This window comes from Lycium ferocissimum, chromosome 12 (assembly GCF_029784015.1).
Source record: "Lycium ferocissimum isolate CSIRO_LF1 chromosome 12, AGI_CSIRO_Lferr_CH_V1, whole genome shotgun sequence".
In the NCBI taxonomy this organism is placed as follows: Eukaryota; Viridiplantae; Streptophyta; class Magnoliopsida; order Solanales; family Solanaceae; genus Lycium; species Lycium ferocissimum.
Window position 1 is genome coordinate 59,990,846 of NC_081353.1, and position 25,994 is coordinate 60,016,839.

Sequence of the window (25,994 nt, forward strand, 5' to 3'; positions counted from 1 at the left end):
AGATCAATCACCTTCTTATCAGCCCCTTGGAGTATTTTACCACTCCTAGTAGTGATGGCAAACACACGGTCTACACCGCCTCCCCCATTCTTTGGATTTGGAATAGTGTCACTCGGAAGTCCTCCCTTTTTAGGAGGGTCCTGCTCTCTAGAAATATCCCTCATCTGTGACTCAAGCTTCAAAATAGCCGCTGTATGGGAACCCATTGTCTCTGTCAGCCCAGATAAAGTCCTCTCAGACTTAGACTGATTGGCCAGAATCTTCTCAAGCATTGATTCAACCTTCGAACTACCTTGCTCTATTGACTGCCCTTTCGGTGGTATATAAGGATTGGAACTCTTGTTCCCAAAATTGTTCTTGTTGTTGTAGCTCCCTTGGTTCGCACCACCATAATTATTGTTGTAGTTCCCAGAGTTGTTATAAGCACCTTGACCTTGTTGAGGTCTCCATTGATTCTGACTCTGATAACCACCTTGGTAGTTCTGTCTTTGGTAACCCCCTTGAGAGTTATTAACATAATTAGCATCTTCAATTTGCATAGGGGCCCATCATGGAATGGACCATCTTGAGTATGGTACATCCCTTTTGGTAAAACTGTATCTTTCCTCACAAACATTTACCTTTTGATCGGGATTCATCAAACTTCTTCGTCGGCAAGGAAATATTTGTTGCAAGTTACCAATGTTTCTTGGGTATCTTGATTCTCCTTTACTATATTCTGGATCATAGCACTACCAAACGGTACCACATCGACATTGTTTGAGTGCCAAGCTTGATTATGAGTCGTCGACTTGTTAAGTATGTTGGTCACCCGTCGATAAGATTTGTTGATGAAACAACCATCAGCTGCATTATTACCAATTGACTGCGTCCTTTGGATCTAGCCCTCGGTAGAACTTCTCCATTAGTATGTGATCGAAAAACCATGATTTGGGCTCTTCGCAAATAATCCTTGAATCTCTCCCATGCTTCATATAATTGTTCCCCGGTTTGCTTAAATTCATAGATCTTGTCACGAATTTGACCTTCTTGCTAGGGGGGTACCATTTTGTGAGAAAAGCGACCACCATCTCGCCCATGAAGTAATCGAATTTCGGGGACTTCTCAAACCATGTTCTTGCCTCTCCAGCTAAGGAATATTTGAATAACCTCAACCGAATAGTATCTTGTAGAACGTTGTTCTGGATGTGATTAGCACACACATCCACAAATTCTGCAAATGACGTTGAGGGTCATTCTCGGTAGAGTTCCAAAAGTATCCCTCAAGCTTCAACAACTGGTATAGAGAGGAGTCAATTTTCACAGTCTCAACTCCAACTCGTGGCTGAACAATAGCAGATGCATAGTCCTCCTCCGGAACAAGATCAGCGAAAATATTCTCATCATTTGATTCATTCGCCTGATTGTTTAACCGATTCCCCTAGTTACCAGCACGTTGATTCTGATTCATATTCACCTAGTTTACACAGAGTAGCAAATAAGATGTGATGGAATAAGCAAAAGACTTCAATAAAGCAAACACTATTTAGTAATTTCAAAACCGTATTCCCCGGCAACGGCGCCAAAATTTGATACGCTCAAATTACACCTATTAATGGTATAACGCGGACGTTGTCAAATATAGTAACCCAACAAGGTTGGGGTCGAATCCCATAGGGAATATGGTGTGAAAAGGTTACTAAAATCGTAGGATGCTATGTTTAGGTCTAATGTCTTAATCCGATGATTTTGGTAAAAGTTGGATTTTTAGTAACTAATTGCTAACTATTGCTTTGGTTGTGAATTTATGGTAAAAGAAACTAAGGTTGTGTCCCCTTTAGATAGAGTGTATGATCATGGGTATTGATCTTGATATACTTCTAATGGATCATTATATGAATGCACTTAATCTCTATATGAATCTCTACTATTTCCCAATAAATAAAGATTATCTCTTTCTATGATTTTCCCAAATATAAGAAAGTAACTATGAAGAACGATTAATCATGCCAAGTAAATTCTTCTTATTCCTAAGTGAATTTATTAAACAAAGTTTAAAGCTTTGAGTCCTTGTTATTTATTCTTACCAACCCTAATTATTTTCCCAAATAAATCAAGGTTTATGGCTTTAATCAATGTTTGCAACCATTAATTATGAATGAAGAATGAAGAATAAATAAACCCTAATAATCCATTATATGTATATCAATCACAAACCCAATCACAAAACACCCATCAATTGGGTTCACAACCCTAGTAAGGGAAATTAGCTACTCATGACAAAGAACAAGAAATAAGAAATTGAAGAATTCATAATTGCTTACTTTGGAAGAAAAGAGGAATTGATAATACTTGAATTGATGTTTGAACCTTCAAAAACTAGAGAGTATTTAATGTTCTAAGTCAAGAGACAAAAATATGATAACGATAATAATTAAAACCCTACAATGACTATTTATAGGTTCGAAAACGTGAAAGTTGCGATTTGCACTTTGGTCCCCGTCGATACGAAATACGGTCCGTAAAGTGAAATACGGACCGTAAACCGATTACGACCAGGTCTTCCTTCCGATTTTGAGCAACTTCAATCTCTCTTGAGATACGGACCGTAAATTGGTTTACGTCCGTAAAGCTACGGTCCGTCGTCTTTCAACTTCCAAAACTTCGACTTTCTACCAGATGCTCATATGGTTAAATACGCTTTGAAATACGGACCGTAAAGTGGAATACGGTCCGTAAAAGTTGTTCGTAAATCACCATTTCCTCAGCCTGACTTTCTGGTTCTTCTTATTCTTTAATACGACCATGGAATACGGCCCGTGTTTGAGAATCGATTTTATTTGATCCGTAAATTGAGTTTACGACATATGTGTGTCTATTCCGATTTTCGGTGGTAGTAGATCGAGTCTACTTGTGTGGTTACTTTTGGGCTATTGGATATACTTGGTGATCCTTAGTATGGTAGACTTTGATATTTTCATTCCAAATACTGATGTTAGCTATGCTCGATTCCACATTTGGAGTGAAAAACACTAAAAACACATTAAATAGACACTTGACTTGCTTAAAAACAAGTAAAACTTCTCGTAAAAACCGGTATGCCACATGACCCTGACATCAATTTCTATATCGATTTGGAGCCAGGCACTCGTCCTATGTCTATTCTACCTTACCGTATGGCTCCAACTGAGTTGAGAGAGTTAAAGGGACAATTGCAGGATCTATTGAGCAAGGGGTTCATTCGTCCTAGTGTTTCCCCTTGGGGTGCTTTTGTGCTATTCATGAAGAAGAAAGACGGTTCTACGCGGATGTGTATCGATTATCGACAATTGAACATGGTTACTATTCAAAACAAGTATTTGATACCCCACATAGATGACTTATTCGATCAGCTTCAGTGTGCGTTTGTCTTCTCCAAGATCGACTTGAGGTTAGGATATCATCAGTTGAAGATCTGAGTGGAGGATATTTCGAAGACAACCTTTAGGCCCCGTATGGTCATTATAAGTTTCTAGTTATGTCTTTCGGGCTTACCAATGCCCCCACAACATTTACGGATTTGATGAATAGGATTTTCAAGCAGTATTTGGATTCGTTCGCGATTGAGTTCATCGATGTCATCTTTGTTTATTCTCTAAGTAAGGAAGAGCCTAAGAAGTACTTGGGGATCGTGCTTGGTATATTGATGGAAAAGAAGTTATATGCCATGTTTTCTAAGTGTGAGTTTTGACTTAGCTCTGTGGCATTTTTAGCCCATGTTATCTCTAAGGATGAGATTATGGTTGATCCCAAGAAGATCGAGGCTGTTAGAGATTAGGCGAGGACTACTTCAGTTACTGAGATTCATAGTTTCGTGGGCCTTACGAGCTATTATCATCGGTTTGTGAAAGGTTTTTCATCAATTGCTTCAGATTTGACCCAATTGACTTAGAAGAATGTTCTTTTCAGTGGTCCGACGAGTGTGAAGAGAGCTTCCAAAAGCTCAAGGTTGTGTTGACTTCAACCCCGATTTTGCCATTACCTGTGAAGGGTAAGGACTTCACCGTATATTATGATGCTTCTCACATCGGTTTGGGTTGTGTGTTGATGCAAGAAGGCAAGGTAACGTGTATTATTCAAGGCATTTGAAGGTTTATGATAAGAACTACCCCACTTATGATTTGGAGTTGGCGGCGGTAGTCTTGACATTGAAGATTTGGAGGCATTACTTGTATGGGGTTCATTGTGAGGTGTTTACCGATCACCCAGTCTTCAACATGTGTTCAATCAGAGAGTCTCAATTCAAGGCAGCATAGATGGATGAAGTTGCTTAAGGATTATGATATCATTATTCTTTATCATCCAAGCAAGGCTAATGTGGTAGCTGATGCGTTGAGCCAAAAGGCAGTGAGTATGGGTAGCTTAGCTCGTTTGGTTCTCGAGGAGTTTCCTTTAGCCATGGAGGTTCAGACTTTTGCTAATAGCTTTATGAGATTGGATATTTCGGAACCTGGCAGGGTTCTGGCTTTTTTTGAGGCGAGGTCGTCTCTTTTGGAACATATTAAGGCACAACAATTCGATGATGCGAAGTTATGTAAGATTCAGGATAAGGTGTTGAGTTATAAGGTCAAAGAGTCCATGATCGATAGTCAGGGTGTCTTGAGGATTAAGAGGCGTATTTGCATTTCTCGTGTTGGTGGTTTGATTCGTTTGATATTGGAAAAGGCTCATAGTTCCAGATATCCTGTTCATCCGGGTATAACAATGGTGTATCGTGATTTGAGGTAGCACTTTTGGTGGGTTAGGATGAAGAGAAACATCACAGATTTTATTTCTCAGTGTTTGATTTATCAACAAGTTAAGTATGAGCACCAGAGACTAGGTGGTGTGCTTCAGAGAATACCCATTCCCGGGTAAAAGTGGGAGAGGATTGCTATGAATTTCGTGGTTGGTCTTCCGAAGACGTTAGGCAAGTTTTATTCGAGTTGGGTTATTGTGGATAGGTTGACTAAGTCTACACACTTTATTCTAGTTTAGATTACTTACAAAGCAGAGAAGTTGGAACAGATCTACATCAGGGAAATTGTCTAATTACATGGAGTGTCCATTTCTAATATCTCAGATAGTTACTCCTCATTTCTGGAGGAATTTGCAGAAGGAGTTAGGTACTCAGTTGGATCATAGCACCGCATTTCATCCACAAATGGTTAGTCAAAGAGGACTATTCAGGTGCTTGAGGACATGTTGAGAGCTTGTGTTATTGACTTTGGTGGTCATTGGGACTAGTTCTTACCATTGGTAGAGCTTATATACAACAGTTGTCACTCGAGTATTGACATGGCACCTGTAATAACCCGTTTTGTCATTATAGTGCTTTTGACCCATTTACCCCTGTTGACCCTTTCTAGAGCTCTATTAGTATAATTTTAATCGGCAAGGTTGGGTGGCACAGTTCCCGAGGTAGTCGGGTGAGTTTTATGATGACTTATGAGAAATAGAGCTTAAGAGTGAAAAACAATTGATCGATAGTTGACTTTTGGGTAAACAGACCTTTTTTGAAAATTCGTCGATTTCGAGAGGTCTGGATGGTTGATTATGACTTGGTGGGATATTTCGTTCAGTTCTCGAGGCACTCGGGATGAGTTATTGGTGGGAAAGTTGGTCTTTGGCCATTGAGTGTTGACCCAGTCAAATAGAGCTCTGTTGGGAATTTCGAGATCACGAGTGAGTCCGTAGCATGTTTTTATGTATGTTTACATGTCTGGTTTGCATCTGGAAGGTGTCGGGTGACTGTCAGGTTTTGTGAAGATGTTGGTGAAAAACCAACAATTTGTTGGTGTCTAATATCCTGCTAGGGCGAGACTGCGTGCTCTACAGCGGACCCGCCACGGTGAGGCCTGGTTCGCTGGCGCGTGTTGAGTGGATTCATGAGAATCCGCTCCAGCGGATGGAGCTCCGCTGGAGCGGACTATCTGTAACGGGTAGTGTGTCGCAGGGGTGGTCCTGCTATAGCGGTCCTACTACTGATGCGGCGGGAAATGCAGATCAGATCCTATTTAATGCTAAGTAAAACCCTTCATTTCCTATTCCGACATTTATTACTCTTAAGTTACTTCAAGGCGAATTGAAGAGGTTCTAACTAGATTCTTCTTGGGGGTAAATTCTCTAACCTTGATTTCCTTTATTTACCTTTCGTAAGCAGGAATCCATGGTAGAAAATCTAGAGAACCTAAGGATGAAGATGGGTTTTGAGCTTTACTTTATTATTTAATATTTAATCTTCCGATATGAGATTTGTTGATGGATTTGACTAATCTAAGCATGGAATTTGATGAATTAATAACCAATAGGCTTGAATCTTCCATTATAGTTGAAGAATTGAAAGATTGAAAGTTAGGGTTTATACCCAAATTGGTGGTTTTGACTTGAATGATGAAATTGATGAATACTTGAAATAATTTAGCAATTAGGGAGTAGAATTGAATTTCTAGAATGTTGGGTTACCTATTCCGTCTTTGAAACACCCGTTTTACCCTTGTCGGCCAGTTTTCCCTCTCTTACTTAGTTGATTTTGATTCGAACGAACGTATCGCAATATGGGCATCATTTTTTCTCATTTCTAACTTAGAATTCGATAATGGATAAACTTTGATTACTTAGAGGCTTTTTTCAGAAGGGCAAGGCTCAGATTTGATTGTTCGTGGCTCGGCCCTCGGTAGCGAGGTAGGTTACGACTTACCTTCTGGTTAGACTTCGATTAGGAAAGCATATGTAGAGTTAGTTATTGCCGGAGAAAGCATGTTATGCCTTCGGATATGAAGTTCGGATGGATTACTTAGGTTTGGTATTGTTGACTGATTGGTGGGCTTGTTGCCTCTTTGTGAATTATTGGCTTGTTTCCATGTGTGTGATATTGTACTTGTATGTAGTTTCCATATTGTGATTATGATACGGTTGTCCCTCTCACTTATCTTGACATTATCATGGATAGAGGAAAGGACTTGACTTGATATTGATATTATGATATATGTCCAAGTATGGCACGATTGGGATTTGATATGATACACTTGATATTATTATTTTGCATTACATTCATCCTCATTTCCATGATACATTGATATTACCTGTGATTGGTGTTGATGATGATAAGTGAGAAGGAAACATCCGCGGTTCTTTGGACATATTTGATAGCGTAACCATCTCTAGGTTGTGTGCGTAATGGCTAGCGGTGTGGTTGGTGTTATGGGGTCATCTCTGGGCTGTGTGCGGAGTGACTGGTACATGAACTTCGCGGGCCCCATGGGTCATGACTATTAAGACGTGAAGGTATTCCGTCCGTAACATGTGTGTACGGAGACTCGCATTTGGCCAGTGCATATCATTGTATTGCATATGCACTCATTACTTCATTCTCATACATCATCGATTCTGACTTGATACTTCTACACTTGAGTTGTTCTTCTTGGATTGTGTTGTGATTGTACTTGATTGCGAGCATGTCTATTCTTCAGTTTCTTTCTTTATATATGTTAGCCAACTGTTGTCGGCCTATGACACCTACTACTTCCACTCCTCGTAACTGATCTCGAGGCCCTTCGTTCGAATGTCTAGGGTCAGCATCTACCGAGCCGCTGCCTGGAGACTCATCTATCCCTGTCTTTATTTTTTTCCATTCAGACAGTTGTTTTGACTTACAGACTTGTATATTTAGACATTTACATAGTTGCTTTTGTACGATTTAGACTAGTTCTTGGGGATTGTATATGTATTCTGCAATCACGTTTATTTATGTTTTAGACTTCTACTTCTGTTGTTTTTGTTTATTTTATTATGGTTTGAGTTAATGATTAAGGGATAGGTTCGCCTACTAGGTGGGAAAGGGTAGGTGCCCGCACGACTTATGATTTGGGTCGTGACAACACCGTTCGAGGCTTTTAAGGTAGGAGATGTCGTTCTCTGATTGGGTGGTTTGATGCTTTCGAGGTTAGACCTTGGGGTACGGATTTGTTGAGACAGTCCTTCTACAAAGTGAAGTTGATTCAAGAAAATCTTCTGGCAGCTCAGAGTAGGCAAAATGAGTATGCGGACTGAAAGGTTCGTGATTTAGAGTTTATGGTTGGAAAGAAGGTTCTATTGAAGGTTTCATCCATGAAGGGTGCGATGTGCTTTGGGAAGTAGGGCAAGTTGAGCCCGAGGTTTATTGGTCCCTTCGAGATTCTCCGTCGTGTTGTTGAGGTAGCTTATGAGTTAGTATTGCCACCAGGCTTGTCAGGTGTTCATCTGGTATTCCATGTTTCCATGCTGAAGAAGTACCATTCATACGGTTCTTATATCATTCAGTGGGATTTGATATTGTTTGATCAGTATCTCTCCTTCGAGGAATAGTCGATAACAATTACCCCCATAACAATTACCCCCATCAATCATTTACCGATTTCATTAACTTCCACCAAATTTTATTTATGTCTACCAACCTTTTAATTTTGTAAAAAAAGACCCATAGTTTAATGTTATTTATTGAACTAAAATTTGATCAATTGATGTTGCATTTTTAGAAAGGTCTTCTAGTATTAATTTTGAGCCGGTTGTTATGAATTAGCGTATTAATTTTGTTATGAACTATGACTTGCTCATTTGGTAAGATTGCATAAGAATTGAGAATGTTTTGATAGTTTTCACAACTTGTGGGGTTTTTATGTCTATAAGAGAAAATACACCTTAAAATATCCAAAATGCATGTTCAACCATGGTTTCAAACCATGTTTCAAACCATGTCCAAATGGGGCCTAAGTTAAATCATTCTAAATTTCTTGGTTTATGAATATAGAAAGTTAGGGTTTCACCCTAAATTGGTTTTTTTTTTAATTAAGGGTTAAAATTGATGATTGATTGAGTTATTTAGCAATTGAGGTATATTTTTTGACTTCCAAAGTATATATTAACCGATTTTTACCTAAAATTCCTATTTTGCCCTTGTGGGCCCGATTTTCCTCTTTTTAAATGTTGTTTTCGATTCGACTAGTATTATGGCTTTATGGGTATTGTTAGTTTCCATTTCATATATAGAATACGTTGTTGAATTGACTTCGAACGTTCGGAAGCCCTCCAAAAGGACAAGGCTCGGGTTAGATAGTCCGTGGCACACCCTTGGCATCGAGGTAGGTTATGATTTACCTTTCAGTTAGACTTTAATTAGTGAAGCACATGTAGGAGTTAGATATTGATGGGGAAAGCATGCTAGGCCTTCGGATATGAAGTTGGGATGAAATTCTATTAGGTTGGTTGTTGTTGTTTGTGGGCTTGTCGCCTTGTTGTTGTGATTGGGATTGTCGCCTTATTTTGCTATGTTGTGATTTGCGTATGTATTCATCTCTCTATTGTTATGTTACTTATCATCGGAACATGAAGAATCATGAGATTAATCTTGAATTATGATGTGTGCTTATGATAAGACACGTATGAGATTTGTGTTATGATTCATTATTGATTATGATATCTTGCATAGCATACACTCTCTTTTCATATGTTGCATTGATATGAACCGTGACTTGGTACTGATGATGATAAGTAAGACAAAGGAACATCCGAGGTCTTTGCCGGATTGTGTAACGAGAAATGAGAATCCGTGATCCGAGGTTGTTACCAGAGCAGAATATGATATACTCGCTGCTCGATGTTTCTTCCCGGGATGAGAGAGTACATGGACTTCGCTGGTCCCCTATGGGTGATGAACATTGAGATGTGGAGGTTTTCATCCGTAGCATGTGTGTACAGGTCTAAGGTTTTGGCCAGTGCATTGCATTGCATATGCATTCACTCTTACATCCAATCTTCATTGTTGATTTGTATATGGCATTGATATTGACTTGATCTCATTGTTAATTTGTTTCGTGAATGAGCTTGATTGCTTACGTGTCTACTTGTTGATTCTTTCTTCATAAATATCAACTAATTTTCATCGGCCTATGATACCTACCAGTACATAGTGTTTGTACTGATACGACCTTGCTGTACTCTTTTATGAGTGCAGAGTTTGCTATTGGATCCACATCAGCACCTCGTGAGTGATTCCTGAGGCTTCTACTACGAGTTTCTAGGGGGAACCATGTTCTAGATCCACAGCCCAGGAAACTCTTCGTTTATGATATAAGTCCTTCTGTTCCGAGATAGTATTTCAGACTCTTATGTATTAACTATTTTCAGGCTTATGTAGTTATAGTGGATCTTGTACTGTACTTAGACCAAATTTTGAGTATTTTGTATTGGTATTCCGCACTTAGTAGTTATTTATATATTGAGACTGTTTAAATGGTTCTGTTTCCTTTTGGTATGCTTGCAATGAGTGTTGGATAAGGGAATGGTTTGCCTAACAGGAAGGTTAGTGTGGGTGCCTGCTAAACCGATGAGTTGGGTCGTGATGTTGACAGTGCTAATACTGCAGATATAGCAGGTAAAGCATATAGTTTAAGAAAATTGTGATATTTGGATAGTTGATACTGGTGCAACAAATCATATGGTATCTAATATTGGTATGTTGAATAAAGATTCAGCAGTGCTACTAGAGTTGCCAAAACCAGTTTTCCTTCCAAATGGAGATATTGCTAAAGTAACTAATATAGGATCCAGTGCAACTTCAGCTAGAACTGTTATCACTAATGTGTTTCATCTTCCTCAGTTCAAGTACAATCTAATGTTTGTTAGTAGAATAACAAAGGAGCTAGGGTGTTCAGTCTCATTCTTCCAATATTTTGTGTATTCCAGGAGCTTTACAGTGACAAGGTGAAGGAGATTGGTAAAGAGGAAGGAGGACTATATGTTCTATTGAACAATCTACTACAACAAGATGTGAAGGAGTCTTCATTTGCAGTTAAGTATGCATCAAGCAGTCAGCAAGTTTTTTGTACTCAAAAAGGGTACATTTTGTATGATATGTCTACTAGGTCATTTTTTGTAAGCAGAGATATCCTATTTAAAGAAACTGTGTTTTCTTTTGCTAATGAACAAGTTACTGAGAATCGGCAACCTATATTTGTTGACACTTCTCAAAACTATTAAGTCCTCATTGAATCTAGTCACAATCATATACAACCTCCTAGTATAAACACCCGGAGAAAAGAAGTAAGGCACCTTAAAACTTCTCAAATTACGCAACAAGATGCAGTGTATTCTACATCTTATATAGATGATATGACCGAGATGCAAAATGAAGCTGAGAATGTCCTACTCCAACAAGATCATAGTCCTGATCAGACTCACCGGGATCAAATTCTACAAGTTCCTGAATATGGCATTATTCAACAGGAACAAGCTCAAGTTCCACTTTTAACAACTGAAAGTAGAAAGTCACCAAGAGGCAAGAATCCTCCTATCTGGATGAGGGATTTTGTTTCCTTGAATATTAACAAAGAAGTTCAATATCCAATGTGCAACTATGTACAATATGATCATCTATCATAGTCTTATCAAGCATACATTGCTGCTACCTCTACACTCACAGTACCTAGTAATTATACAGAAGCAGTCAAAGATCCTAGGTGGCTTGATGCCATGCAAGCTGAGATTCAAGCTCTTGAAAGCATCAAAATATGGGTAATTTCAGATCTACCAAATGGTAAAACACCTATAAGGTGCAGATAGATTTACAAAATCAAGTACAAATCCAATAGTGAGGTGGAAAGGTTTAAGGAAAGATTAGTTGCCAAAGGATATTGCCAAAAGGAGCGCATAGATTATAAGGAAACATTTTAAGGCAAGATTAGTTTCCAAAGGATATAGCCAAAAGGAGGCATAGATTATAAGGAAACATTCTCTCATGTGGTTAAGATGGTCACCATTAGGACTATATAGTCTTTAGCGACTAAACATTGGCACATCCATCAAATGGATGTGTACAATGCATTCTTACAAGGGGATCTATTTGATGAGATCTATATGACATTGCCTCAAGGTTTCACCAGTCAGGGGAAGAAGGTTTATAGACTGGTTAAATCTTTATATAGGTTGAAACAGGCCTAAAGGCAGTAGAATCACAAGCTCACAGAAACACTACTCAAGCTCAAGTTCAGAAAGAGTCAACATGACTATTCATTGTTTATCAGAAAAACAAGTGAAGGAATAACCATTATCTTGGTGTATGTTGATGATGTACTGATCACAGGCAACAGTCTTGAAGAAACAAAGTTGTTATTACAACAAGCATTCAAAATGAAGTATTTGGGTGAATTAAAGTATTTTCTTAGCATTGAATTTGCTAGGTCCAAAGATGGAATCTCAATGCACCAAAGGAAGTAGACTCATGAACTTATATCTGAAGTTGGATTATCAAGTTCTAAGCCAGCAGGAACTCCTATTGACATCAATGTCAAACTTACATCCAAACAGTATGATGACTATGTGAATCAAGATAAGGAGTAGGTGAAGATCCTCTTATAGAACAGACTGCTTATCAGAAGCTCATTGGCAAATTATTGTATCTAAACATGACAAGACCAGATGTCTCCTTTAGTGTGCAGACTTTAAGCCAGTTCTTATAGCAACAAAAAAAGTCTCATATAGATGCTGCACTTAGAGTGGTTAGATATCTCAAGAATTAGCTTGGTCAAGGGTTGTTATTATCAAGTAAGATAGACAACAAAATAACTGCATACTGCGATGTAGATTGGACAGCCTTCCCTCTTACCAAGAAATCAGTGACTGGTTATATGATCAAGATAGGTGATTCCTAAGTGTCTTGGAAGGCAAAGAAGCAAACAACTGTTTCAAGAAGCTCAGCTGAAGCTGAGTATAGGAGCTTGACTAGTACAGTGTCAGAATTGGTATGGTTAATGGGAATTCTAAGTGAAGTTGATGCCAAAATTGAACTACCAGTTCAGATATACAGTGATAGCAAAGCAACAATTCAAATTGCTGCAAATCCTGTTTATCATGACAGAAAAAAACATATTGCAATTGATTGTCATTTTGTAAGGGAAAAGCTTCAACAAGGTTTGATAATGATCAACTATGTGCCTACTCAAAATCAGCCTTCAGATATACTAATTAAAGGACTGAGCATAATTAACCATGAGCATCTTATGTCCTAGCTAGGAATATTTTTACACTTCCTAGCTTGAGGGGGAGTGTTAAGATATGAAATATAGTTAGTAAGGGCTCCTATAGTTAGTTAATTAGTATAAAATATCCTAAATTTAATTAGTATTAAATATCCTAAAGTTAATTAGTTAAGTGTTGATCATTTGTTAAGGCATCAGGCTATATATAGCCGTGTATATCAGTGTACACATCACAACTTTTATGCTCAACATATGAAAATGTTCTCACTACAAATTTTCATCTTTTTCAATTACTAAGTTTTTTCAATTACCTTCGAGTACAATTTCCCAATTGGGAAAAGGGCCTGATTTACCCCTCTACTTTGGGAAAAGGTTCACATTTACCCCCCGTTATACTAGCAGCCCACTTATACCCCTACCGTTACAATAGTTGAAACATTTGCCCCTATTTTTAACCCCCTGTCCACCGTGGCCAATGGATTTTTAAATAAATGCCACGGTGGAAATTCTATGCCACATAAGAGGCCATGTCACCCATATAATTAAATGGGTCCTAAAATTGAAAAAACCAAACGATGCTTCTTCTTCACCATCAAAAGCTAGGGTTTTTTGCCTCTCTTATGTTCTTCTCTCCTCTCTTCCACTGTTTTTGTCTTGAAAAATGTCAGAAAATAGCTCCTCGTCGCGATTGAAGTGCCATTGTGGTTTGATAGCTAGCCACTTAACTTCAAAAACTCCTTCAAACCCTGGAAGGAAGTTCTTTAAGTGTCCTAAGCCTAAGGTTAGTTATTGTTGTTATTCATATTTTGATTGGTAAAGTGCATTATTTAGGTGTTAATTTAATTTTAATTTTTTGGACGGATTAATTCTTGTGGTTATTGGAAATGGGAAGATGAAGTATTTTCGGATACTCCATCGATCGAAGTCGAGAGTTAGTGGTCGCTTTGGATGCTCTTAAGGTTGAAATAGACAATTTGAGGAAAGAAGTAGCCAAATTGGAGGCTATAAGTCATTGTCAAGTGATTAAAGTGTCAACTTTGGAAGACAAAGTAACAAAAATGTGGATGGTAATTATAGTTTCATTGGCACTTTTCGTGGGTTTCATTACGAGCTCCAATGATGAAATGATTGCCCTTACGAGACTAGTATTTACGTTTTTGGTGTAACTTGAAAAATATTATCATGAAGTTGTTTTAAATGCCTTTGTTTGGATGAATGTAATGTAATTCCCTCGTTTGGATAAATTGTTGTTATAATATGTCCATTGTAAAACCTTCTTTTGGATGAAGCAATGTCTTACTTTTGCATAAAATTATTGTGTATGTTGTTCTTTTAGCAAATCGAACTAGTTAGGAAACCGCAATGTTATCTAAAAATAGAAGAATCGGCAATCAAAGAGAACTCCAAATAACACTCTCATAATGTGCACACCAAGGGAAGTTGAAATTCAATGGCATACTGTCCAGTTAAGGTAAACAAAGTTGAACCATTGAAGTAGTATGCCTATATCTTTGTAACCAAATTCTACATTTTTGCTAGCAAATGGATTACTTATGGGAACAAATTCTTATCTTTGGCTCAAGTCTCTAGCACACTTTCACTTTCACTGTAAGCCCTTTTTCTGCTGTTGATAAAATAATTCAGTACATCCATATAAAATGAATAAATGTGACAACGTCTAGGCTTGTACAAAATTATACTGAAATCGGAACATTACAATCACTAGGTAACTAGCAAGTACCAATATGAGCTCTCACAAACAAGTATTCATTTCAAGCTTAAGCTCAAAAAATTAACTTATAAACATAAAGCGAAGAAATATAATGCCAGCAATGGTAAGAACTTGGTAACTATAGATTGCATATAGCATGTAGGTGCCTTCCGAGACCAAGTGAAGTTGAAGTGTTATTTTAAACCGTATTGCCTAATTTTCCTTGCTAAACCGTCAATGTTGTTAGCTTGTTCTGTACTTTGTAGTGCAACAAGTTATGGCTTCTTCCTACTTTTCCTTTTCAAATAAGAGATGATTTTAATAGCTCATAAAAATAAATAAATAGAATCAAAAATAGGTGGGGCTAATGCAAATTTTGTATTGGCTCTGCGGTTTTAGTAAATGCTATTTGCTTTTCTTCTTATTTGATGAATTGGGATTTACCGTAGGAATGATAGGATTCCATAAGAAGAATTGAATTGGGACTTAGTTTCCTTAGTTAACTTTCAACCTTCTATTTTGATCTTGTAGCATCATCACCCGCAATCGTCGCTACTCCGGCTACAAAGACACGGTAATCAACGCATATACTTCACATATCGAGTTCATCCGCACCATCCATTGAGTGGTCCACACCCTCCTGAACCAACCAAAGGCATTACATGAGAACAGGTTAAAACCTTAGGAGCCTCCTACGATGGAGGCAGTATGATATTATCAAATCATTATTTGCTGCTGGTATTACATATCTGATATAGTATGCCTATATCTTTGTAACCAAATTCGACATTGCTACTAGCAAATGGATTACTTATGGGAACAAATTCTTATCTTTGGCTCAAGTCTCTAGCACACTTTCACTTATAACAAGTTCTTTAAATCCAACTCTAGATTGCACAGTAGCCACAAACAAGAATTAACCCAAGAGTTAAAAGTGATAAAGAATGCAGTGAACAGAAAGTAAATAAGAATTACCCTTCTTTCTTATAGCAAAAATGAACCGCAAGACCAGTTTTTCCACGCAACAAAACCCACCAAAAAAGGTTAAATTAATAGACAACAGCATTCCATTCCAGTCCATAACATATCAACAACACAATTTAATGCAATACTAACTTAATAGACAACACCATTCCATAACATAATTCCAACACCACACTAAAAGTCACAGAGATATATAAGAGATTGATAGCTTCAGATGTCTAACAAGAGTCACTGAGCTAATAAATACAACACCAGCTAGAATATAAAGAGTGGTTCATCAAGCACAAGCTGAACCATAAAGCTATTTGCTACTCCTTTTCCTGTATATTAATCAGTGAATCAACTACCAAAAGAGTAAAAATAATACACTATCAGAAAACAAAGCAGCCAACATCTTGTACAAGGAATCCAACATTAACTTAACATAAAACTGTCAAAGTGCAGTTACATTGCCAAAGGGGATGCCACATTATAACCCCAAAAACTGTCACCACCAAAGTGATAACATGACATCCATTTGCAAGTTTCAACAGCCAAACAAACACCTAAATAGTTAAAGTACTGTCACATGCAGTAATTACATCATATTAAACCCAAAAAACTATCACAAGTTCAAATCTGCTCCTTGCCATTCCCCTTCTTTGTCTTCAACTTGGCCATTTTCTGAAGCTTGTTTCCAGTTACAACAGTGTTTCCTTGCCATGTAAGCCCCCGTGGTGAGAATGGAAGGTTTGTTGGCTTACTAACACCACTAGCATCACCAACAAAACCAATACACCTTGTTCCAGTTGCTTCTCCAACTTGCAACTTGTAGCTGGGTACCTATTCAACAAGTCCTCACCAGCTTCTTTATTCTCCTCCCCCATCATAGTCAAATGGTCTTGAAACTCTTCTTGGTAAGTACACCATGAACACCACCAAAGGTGTTTCTTCAACTCCCCAGCACCCCAATTCTTGCACCAATTAGCCTCTATGTGCCTCACACAATATCTATGGTGTGCTTCGGGAAGAATATTCAACAGTGCCCCAATTAAGCCCTGCATATGAGTTAAAAAAGAAGAAGTCAGATTATAGTATTACATATAAAATACAGTAAAGGAGAAATTCGTGGGGTGCACATATTTCAGATATATGTTCATTACGAAAAAAAAAAAAATCAAGCACATACTAAACCACTGGCATTGTGTTATTTTAGCCACTCAATGCAACGACGAAAGAATCGACATGCAAAGAAATCAAATTGCAACACTTCTAAACCATCGGCATCATGTAAAAACTAGTGTTTGCAAGCATACCTAGATGTTCTTCCTGTATGCAATAAATTTATATTTACAAATATATGTTTTCGTTCTAGCAGGAATAACTTCACTAACCATAAAAATACAAAGGCAATTTCCATTCAGATGTCAAAACTGTTCTAGGAAAAGAATATAATGCAATGCTCCATATGCTTTACTCTTCTCCAGTTGATAATCAATACACCATGTTTCCTATTTGTCTAACTTGATTTATATACTAACAATGTATACCAATTTTCTAAGTTTCAAAAAACTTGATTTATATACTAACAATGTAAATAACAAGATGCCTTCACTTCAATGTAAAAACAAGCAAAGAATCTTTAAAATAAAGAAACTTGATTTATATACAAAGAATGTAAAAACAAGCAAACAATCTTTAAAGTAAAAAAATTGTATCAAGCAAATAAGATTAAGCAAAAAAGACCAAGATTAACTAACCTTCGCATGTCGACATGAATGTGATACCTTCACCTTTCTTGAGGTCTAAAGATCTTTCTAGCAATGTCAAGAACCAGCTCCATGTGACCTTTGTTTCTTTATCCACAACAAACTCAAGCTATGGGATAAAAATGTTTTGATGTATCTAGAAAGAAAGAACTAAGAGTTGACCTTTGACTTTTCCTTTTAAGAATGTTCCATCCAGGCCAATAAAGGGCCTCAATCCACTCTTAAAACCCTTCTTCAAAGCATCAAAACAAACATACATCCTTGAGAATCTTCTCTTTCCTTCCTCAAGTGCATTCTTTGATATGTTAATGACCACATCACTTCCTGGATTGCTCAGTCTTAATTCACTTGCATATGCCTCTAGTTTGTTATACTCATCAACAAAACTACCATCAAGACTCTCTAGAATCATCCTCTTTGCCCTTTTACATTTTGAATGACTAACATTGATGTTGAATGTAGTATCCAGCCCTTTCCTCATCTCTTTAACCTTAATTTTTGGATTCTCCTGGAGTTTGTTCTTAAAATTCGTGCTCTTTGTATGGTAGTCAACTCTTATGCTCTCATAAGCAGGGTTACACTTATGCTTTGGATTTAGTGTTTTGATGCTAACCCCATGACCATGTTTATCCTTTGAAATTTGACAAACAAAAGGACACCCAAGTTCACAAACATATCTAAGCCTCTTAGTATCACTTTTTTTTTGCCTTAAACCCCTACGGCTTGGCTAAGGAATACAAGTTTATGACTTTTCTAGCTTCAGAATATCTTTAAAAGTCATACCCTTATACAAGTTCCTTATAATCATTCAAATTTTCAGTAAATTTCCTTTTTTTTTGTAAAAGAAGTGACTCTAACTCCTCAGAATCATAACCAGAATTATATCCATTACCATTTTCATCATTTTCATCGAACTACAATCGAAATTGACCTCAATATTTTCAGCAGTGGTTGTGTTTGACTCTAGGAAGTCAAGAATATTAGGAACAGTAAATCCTATTTCATTTTCATCCACAGCAAAGACATTAATCACATTAAACTGGTCAGACACCAATGCCAACAAAGTTCTAATACCAACGTCACCTTGTACTTCATAATATTTACCGTAAGGACCACACACTACCAATCGTTGAACACCAACATATCCTAGCTTGGAGATAAATTCATCAACTATGTCTATGTAAGATAGAAGATCGAATCATACCCTTTCCAGTGTGCACCTGACTTTCTTGAGTACTTAATTTCGGGTGAGTAATCCATTCACCTCTATGATGGAATAACAGGTCCACATTAACCATCCCTACAATATAAAACAATTAATATAATATTAAGAAGTGAAAAATAATATTATGTGGGACCACAGTATTTAATAATAACATACAACTAACCCCTCCCAACTAGCAAAACAAGTAGAGAGCAATAAAGGCAGTCACATGGAGCAGAAATGTCCAAAAGAAATGCGTAAAAAAATCAAAAACTGAGGATAGGGGGGACCACATTAAAAATGAACAATGAAGAATCCAATAAAGTGTTTCTTGTCCACCATCTTAAAAGCACAAATTGTCAATTTAGGGTCCATGTACCCTTAATGCTGACAAAAAATTCTATCCCTTTTCCCCAATACATATACAACAAACACCAACAGAAACCCTAAAATCCTTTGCCACAAACGGAGTCAAATACAAATCAAACCCTAAACCCCTTTCCCCCAAAACAGAGAAATCGTGAAACCCTAAACCCCTTTAGCTCAAAATAAATTGAACAGAAAACCCTAAACCCCTTCAAAACTCATGAAATCCTAAACTAGATAGAACAATACACCCAACTATGTCTTCACAAATTAGAAAGTCACATGATAGTAACGTATTAACCATAAGTTAACAGATGCTTCTTCATAAGAACCTAAAACTAAAACCCTAACACTACTTCAACAAACACAAAATAGAAACCACTATGTCAAATAAAGATGGAAAAATGTTAAAAAGAAAACGAAATCATGGTTTAATCAAAGAAAAATTTCGTACCTTTGAAGATTTTTCAATCCGAAATTGGTGATTTTTTTTTACCTAAATCGTCGTCATCAAACACTCTCAAACGATTGAAAACAAATGAACTGATAGGGTCATTAAACGGGTTGGATATCTTATATTTAGTGGAGAAATGGGTCGGTTTATGGGGTGACATGGCCTCTTATGTGGCATAGAATTTCCACCGTGGCATTTATTTAAAAAGCCATTGGCCACGGTGGACAGCGGGTTAAAAATAGGGGCAAATGTTTCAACTATTGTAACGGTAGGGGTATAAGTGGGCTGATAGTATAACGGGGGGTAAATGTGAACCTTTTCCCAAAGTAGAGGGGTAAATCAGGCCCTTTTCCCTTCCCAATTTTAATGCTTCTAGACTATTCCTTTTCTTTATTTGCATTTTTTTTTTTTACTTTATGTAATTAGACCTGTTTTTGCTTTATTAATTAAAAAAATAGTCAGTGGGGTAACACCCAATGACCTTGCCTTTAAGAAAAAGATTATTAAGTGATTAGAAAACTTTAAGATCTACTCTTCTATTATTTATAATTTTAATCAAGTTATCAATTAATGTCTATCATAGATATTTATCCATAATTAGTGATCTTAGCTTGTACAAGTATTTCTTTTACAAGGTTAGTTTATATTCTATACATTCAAAGAGAAAAACTGACCGTAGAAAAGGAGGGAATTGTCGAATAAGATAAGATGATGCACATCTCGTGTTGAGCTTGCTGTATGATTCAATCGTGATAAACAAACATATAAGAAGGTTAAAAAGCAAGTTATCGTTGAATTTATGTTTGTCCTCTTTATATGACAATTAGTACTAGCAAATGAACGTGTCAGATACGGGGTTGAAAATGGGCATGATTAAGGAAATAGCACATAAAATACTCATTTAAATACTTGTCTGTGCCTATTTAATTATCCTTTTATCCATATACCTAAAAATAACATATGGGCAACTTATACTACCTTTTACTGGTTACTTTCAATCCGTAGCTATCTTTTTGCTATTCACAATTTGTAGCTACATTTAGGCATTTTCGCTGTATTTAATGTATTTCAGTGTATTTGAATACACTATTCATTTATATCCAACCTTATCTAATGTCAAATGTATTTGGCTGTATTTGGATACATACAACCTTAGTTTTTCTAAATACATGTGTATTCAAAATGATCAATTTAAGTGCCTTTAAATACATGATGAGGCTGTGTGTTTTATTGTATTAATGCATGATGTATCCTTTTGTTTTGGTAGTATTTGGTTGTATATAGATCATTCAAAAAATACATATAGTCAAATACACCTAGTTTTCCCAAAAATGCAAGTTATTCATCAATATAATTTCTCCGAATACATGTGTATTAAAAATGATTGTATTCGTTGCATTTAAATACACGACGGAGCTGTGTATTTTATTGTATTTATATATTGATGTATTCTTTTATTTTGATTGTATATAGATCATTCAAACAACACATACAATCAAATAAACCTAGTTTTCCCAAAAATACAATCAGCCAAATACATTAAGCTAATATTTACACTCAAAAACATGAATGACGAAAATACACTCAAATTTTGAGATACAAGAAAGAGAAGACGCCATGGATTCCGGTCAAATTTTCGGTCAAAAACTAAAAATTACACCAAAAAAATGACGAATATACTCAGATGAGGAGAAAAAGCCATGGATTTCGGTCCAATCTCCAGTTAAATACAAAAAAATACGCTAAAAAATATGACGACTACACTTAGATCTAAGAGCATAATGTTCATGGATTCCGATTTCTCTGACGTGCGTGAATCTCCACGCGCCGTCGCTGAGTCTGAATAGGAGTCTGAACTTCAAAAAGAACAGCCACTCAACGCCACCAACGGCGGCACCATTGGTAGCGCCCCTATCCTTTCCGATTTTCCATCAATAGCTGATGCTGCCACCACCAAAACAAAGACAAAAAAGCGGTTCGCACACGTGGACCGGTTGGAAGCATTAATACTTCCTCAGGTGTTTGGGTTTTGGTTTGAGATTGAGATTGTTTAACGGTCGTGTAGATTAAGAACACTTTAAGTGATTTGGTTTTTCTAATTTTGGAGCAGAGAGGGCGAGGGAGAAATACAAGCCATTAACCTAATGTATTTCGTATAGCTATGAATGGTAATTTACAAAATCATTATAGGTACTAAATATAATTAAATTAAAAGGTAGTTACTATCAATAATTACTCTTAGAGGTAGCTATGCAAGTAATTATTCCATAACATAAACTACCCACATGACACTAAATAATTACCCGTGTCTGCCCAATTGGATGTTTAGTTGCGTCTATTTGAACTTTTGTCCCTATTTTGTGTTGGTCTTTAAGTTTTGGCCCTCATAAAAAATATTTTTTTTGCGGGGCATAAAACTATATCTTCGCATCATAATATTCCACACGTTATTTGCCGCATGACTTTTGCCCGTAAAGATCTTATATCCCACTAAGTATAAGTTCGATTGCTAAAGGACAAAAATCAAAGACCAGCCCATTTGAAGGCCAAATATTAAAGAATATCTTATTAGTTAAAGCAAATGCTCTTTTTGGGGGGGATGTTACACAGTGTAAAGAACATATAAGAGATATTTATATTTAGTAACTATACTTTAGTTTAATTACATCTAGTAGCTAAATGTTGTAGTTTAATTAAACAAGTTTGCTAATTCAAAACCCATCTCCTCTCATTCCATTGTATTAATCTTTTCTCTCAACCCCCCTCTCTCTTCTCCCTCAACTCTCTCTTCTCCGTCGGCCAACCGTCGCTTATCATCTTCTTTGACAAAGCTAGCCGCCTCCGCTACTGGACTTCTTCTCCAGCATCTTTATCAGATCTGCAACCCATGCTTTAAATCAAATTATAAACACTTCTCTATCTCAAAATGCACGAGAAATCGATTAAAAAAACGAACATCAAGCTGGAGCGTTAATTAAATTATAAACACTTCTCTATCGCAAAAGTTGGACTTTCCCAGAAGAGTTGAACTTGTGAGGGAGCACAAATTTCTAGTGCTTCCCACAACCGAATTTTTTTTTATTAAAATGCGTAGTATTTGGCTAGCCTGTTAGTATGGAGTATGTATTTATTAAATCTGCAATCGAAATTTTTAAGACTCACAACCGATCGCGATGACGGACTTCACGGTGGGAAAGAAATATTTGACGAGCGAATGACCCAAACGACGGCGCTCTTGCCGGATTTAAGTGTATTTGCTCACATCTGAGTATTTTACCATTGTTGTTGCTTGAGATTTATTTGCTTTTGTGTTGAATACATAGAAAGAAATGATTTCTGGTTGCATCCTTACCAGACGACGACGCCGTTGCCATTGATGGAAAAATCTCCGGCGGTGTATTTTAAGATCCGAGTGTATTTTATTTGCCATTGATGGAAAAATCTCCGGCGGTGTATTTTAAGATCCGAGTGTATTTTATTTCTTGTATCTCAAAGCTGAGTGTATTTTTTAATCTCAAATCTGAGTTTATTTTTTTTTCTTGTATCTCAGATTTCACTGTATTCGTTATTTTTTTTAGTGTAAAATAGATTGTTTCTTTATGTATTTTCTGCCTGTATTGCGATGGAGATATTTTTGTATACAAGTGAATACAGTGAATTTTGAATACAACTGAATATTCCTGTATTTTTTTTTTTTTTTTGCATATATGTTGTTTGAACTATGAATACAACCAACAGTTGTTAAGAATGAATACAGTCAAATTGAGTACATCCGAATTAAATACAGTGAAATACAGCCGAATTTGAATTCATGTTAGTGTAGCTATGAAATGTAATTACCAAAAGTATAGCTATGTCTTAAAAAAAATCCCAAAGTGTAGTCATTTGTGTAAGTTGCTCTTTTTTTTTCGCAGTTACAAAAGTATGAGACGGCTTCTAACTTGTGTCAAGTAGCATCAATCAACTCAAAGTTTCCTGATTTAAGCAAACAATTTAATTGTCAGGGTCAATAATTAAAACCGTGCTTAGTTGTCTTATTGATTTGATTATTAGTTACGTCAATTCTATTCACAAAACTAATAGAGGAAAAAAGCTAAATTTAGGTTGCCTAAGATTCTTTGTTTACTGGTCCCAAAGCTAATGAAATTCAGAAGCCTTTTATTAACTTTTCTGCGGGCATCACACATAGATTAGTTTAACATCGAATTGTAACATAACAAGAATGAAGGAAAAGTGCACGACCAAATTAAATTAGTCGACAATAGGAGCTCAGTAATGGAAGCACGACACGACAACTTTCAACCGACCTATAAGTGGAATAGAAATGGGTGAAAAACATTGAGGTCGCTATCCACCTTTGCCAAACACATTGTTTCCATGAATCAAATGTGAGGCCTAATTTTCTGTTTGTACAAAATCTGGTGCCAAATCCATCTGCTGCTTGAATGGGAAAATAGTCTGTAAGTTATTGAGAAAATTGCATTTCTCCACTGTATTTTGTATTCATCTTTCATTAAAAAATAAAAAGAGTTGGTTACTGGCCGTGAATTTTCTCCCCTTGAGAATTTCCCATGTAAAATTTTGAGTTGTTTCTTTTCGTTATTATTGCTTTCATTAATCGTTGTCTCATAACAGATACATGATGAATCAATTACTTGATAATATACATAATTCAATATTCTTCTTCTTGCTATAAAACAATAAATTAAGAGCAAGAATATTTGTAGAGAAAGAGAGAAGAGAGTTCTTATTTCTTTTGAGGGATAAAATACAATGAAGGCAACATCTCAATTTATAGGAGAAAATTGACTTGATCCTAAAGTTACTAGCCGTAATTTTCCTCCTAAAGATAAACATCCATAATAAATGATATTCATCTATAACACTTCCCCATGGATGTTTATTTGGTAGATAATGTGCCTCATTAAAACATTACTAAAAAAAAAAACTCAGTGGAAAAAATTCTAGTGAAGAAAAAAGAGTACACATTTCTAATAATGCGCATTTTGGTTGCCTCATTAAAACATTACAAGGAAAATCTAGTCGGACAAAATCTTGCACGGGAAAAAGAGTACAAGTATTAACTCCCCCTGATGAGAACTTCAATCCAAATACTTGTGTCTTCGCATTCCAATCTTATACACCATCTTCTTGAAAGTTGCAGTTAGTAGAGACTTGGTGAACAAATCAGCCATATTATCACTCGAACAAATCCGTTGCACGTTGATATCACCATTCTTTTAGAGCTCGTGTATGAAGATAACTTTGGTGAAATGTATTTTGTCCTGTCTCCTTCTATGAATCCTCCCTTCAATTGAGCAATGCATGCTTCACTATCTTCATATAAGACCGTGGGTATTTTGTCACATTTCAAACCACATTTTTCTCGAATGACGTGTATCATTGAGCTTAGCCACACAACTTCTTGACTTGCTTCACAGTAGCTATTATCTCAGCATGATTTGATGAAGTAACCATGATAGCCTGCTTTGTAGATCGTCAAGATATGGCAGCACCTCCATATATAAATATGGCCTGTTTGAGGTCTAGCTTTGTGTGGCTCAGATAAATACCTTATCGGTATAACCAGCAAGATCAGGACGGAAATTGTTGGAATAAAATAAGCCCATATCGATAGTCCCTTTTAGATACTATAATATGTGTTTAATTTCGTTCCAGTGTCTCCTTGTAGGAGCATAACTATATCTTGCTAACACATTTACTGAAAATGCTATGTCAGGCCTTGTGGTATTGGCAAGATACATTAGCGCACTAATTGGACTAAGATATAGTACTTCCTCATTCTTTCTTGAGGTCGGAACGGATCCTTATTCACACCAAGTGATCGAACGACCATCGGACTATTTAATGGATCTGCATCATCCGTATAAAATTGTTTCTATACTTTCTCTATATAGGCAGATTAATGAACAAAGATACCATTTGTCAAATATTCAATTTGCAAACCAAGGCATAATTTTGTCTTTTCAAGATCTTTAATCTCAAATTCCTTCTTTAAAAAATCGAATGCCCTTTTGAGATCTACAGGAGTTCCAATGAGGTTTATGTCTTCAACACATACAAGTACAACAAACTCCAATAGCATTTTCTTTATAAAAACACACGGGCAAATGGCATCATTTGTATAGCCTTCCTTTAACAAATACTCACTAAGGCGGTTATACCACATGCATCCGGATTGCTTCAAACCATACATACATTTCTCGAGACTTTGAATTACATGCATCATGCATCTTAAATCCTTTAAGAATTTTCATGTATATTTCATTTTCAAGTGATCCATAGAGTTACGTTGTAACCACATCCATTAAATGCATCTCAAGTTTCTCATGGACAACGAAACTAATGAGATAACGTAACATCATTGCATCTATAACGGGTGAGTACGTCTCTTCATAATCAACACCAGAACTTTGTGAAAATCCTTGTGCAACAAGGCGTGCCTTATATCTTTGTATCTCATTTTTCTTTTTTCTTTTTCCCACAAAAACCCATT

General features: G+C 36.5%; 1 non-coding gene across 1 annotated transcript; it reads left to right on the top strand.

Moving 5' to 3' along the window:
- Nucleotides 1-920: 920 nt before the first annotated feature.
- LOC132041288 (small nucleolar RNA R71) lies at nt 921-1,022 on the top strand. Its single transcript, XR_009410985.1, has one exon. It is a non-coding gene; the product is annotated as a small nucleolar RNA R71 (small nucleolar RNA).
- Nucleotides 1,023-25,994: the final 24,972 nt, after the last annotated feature.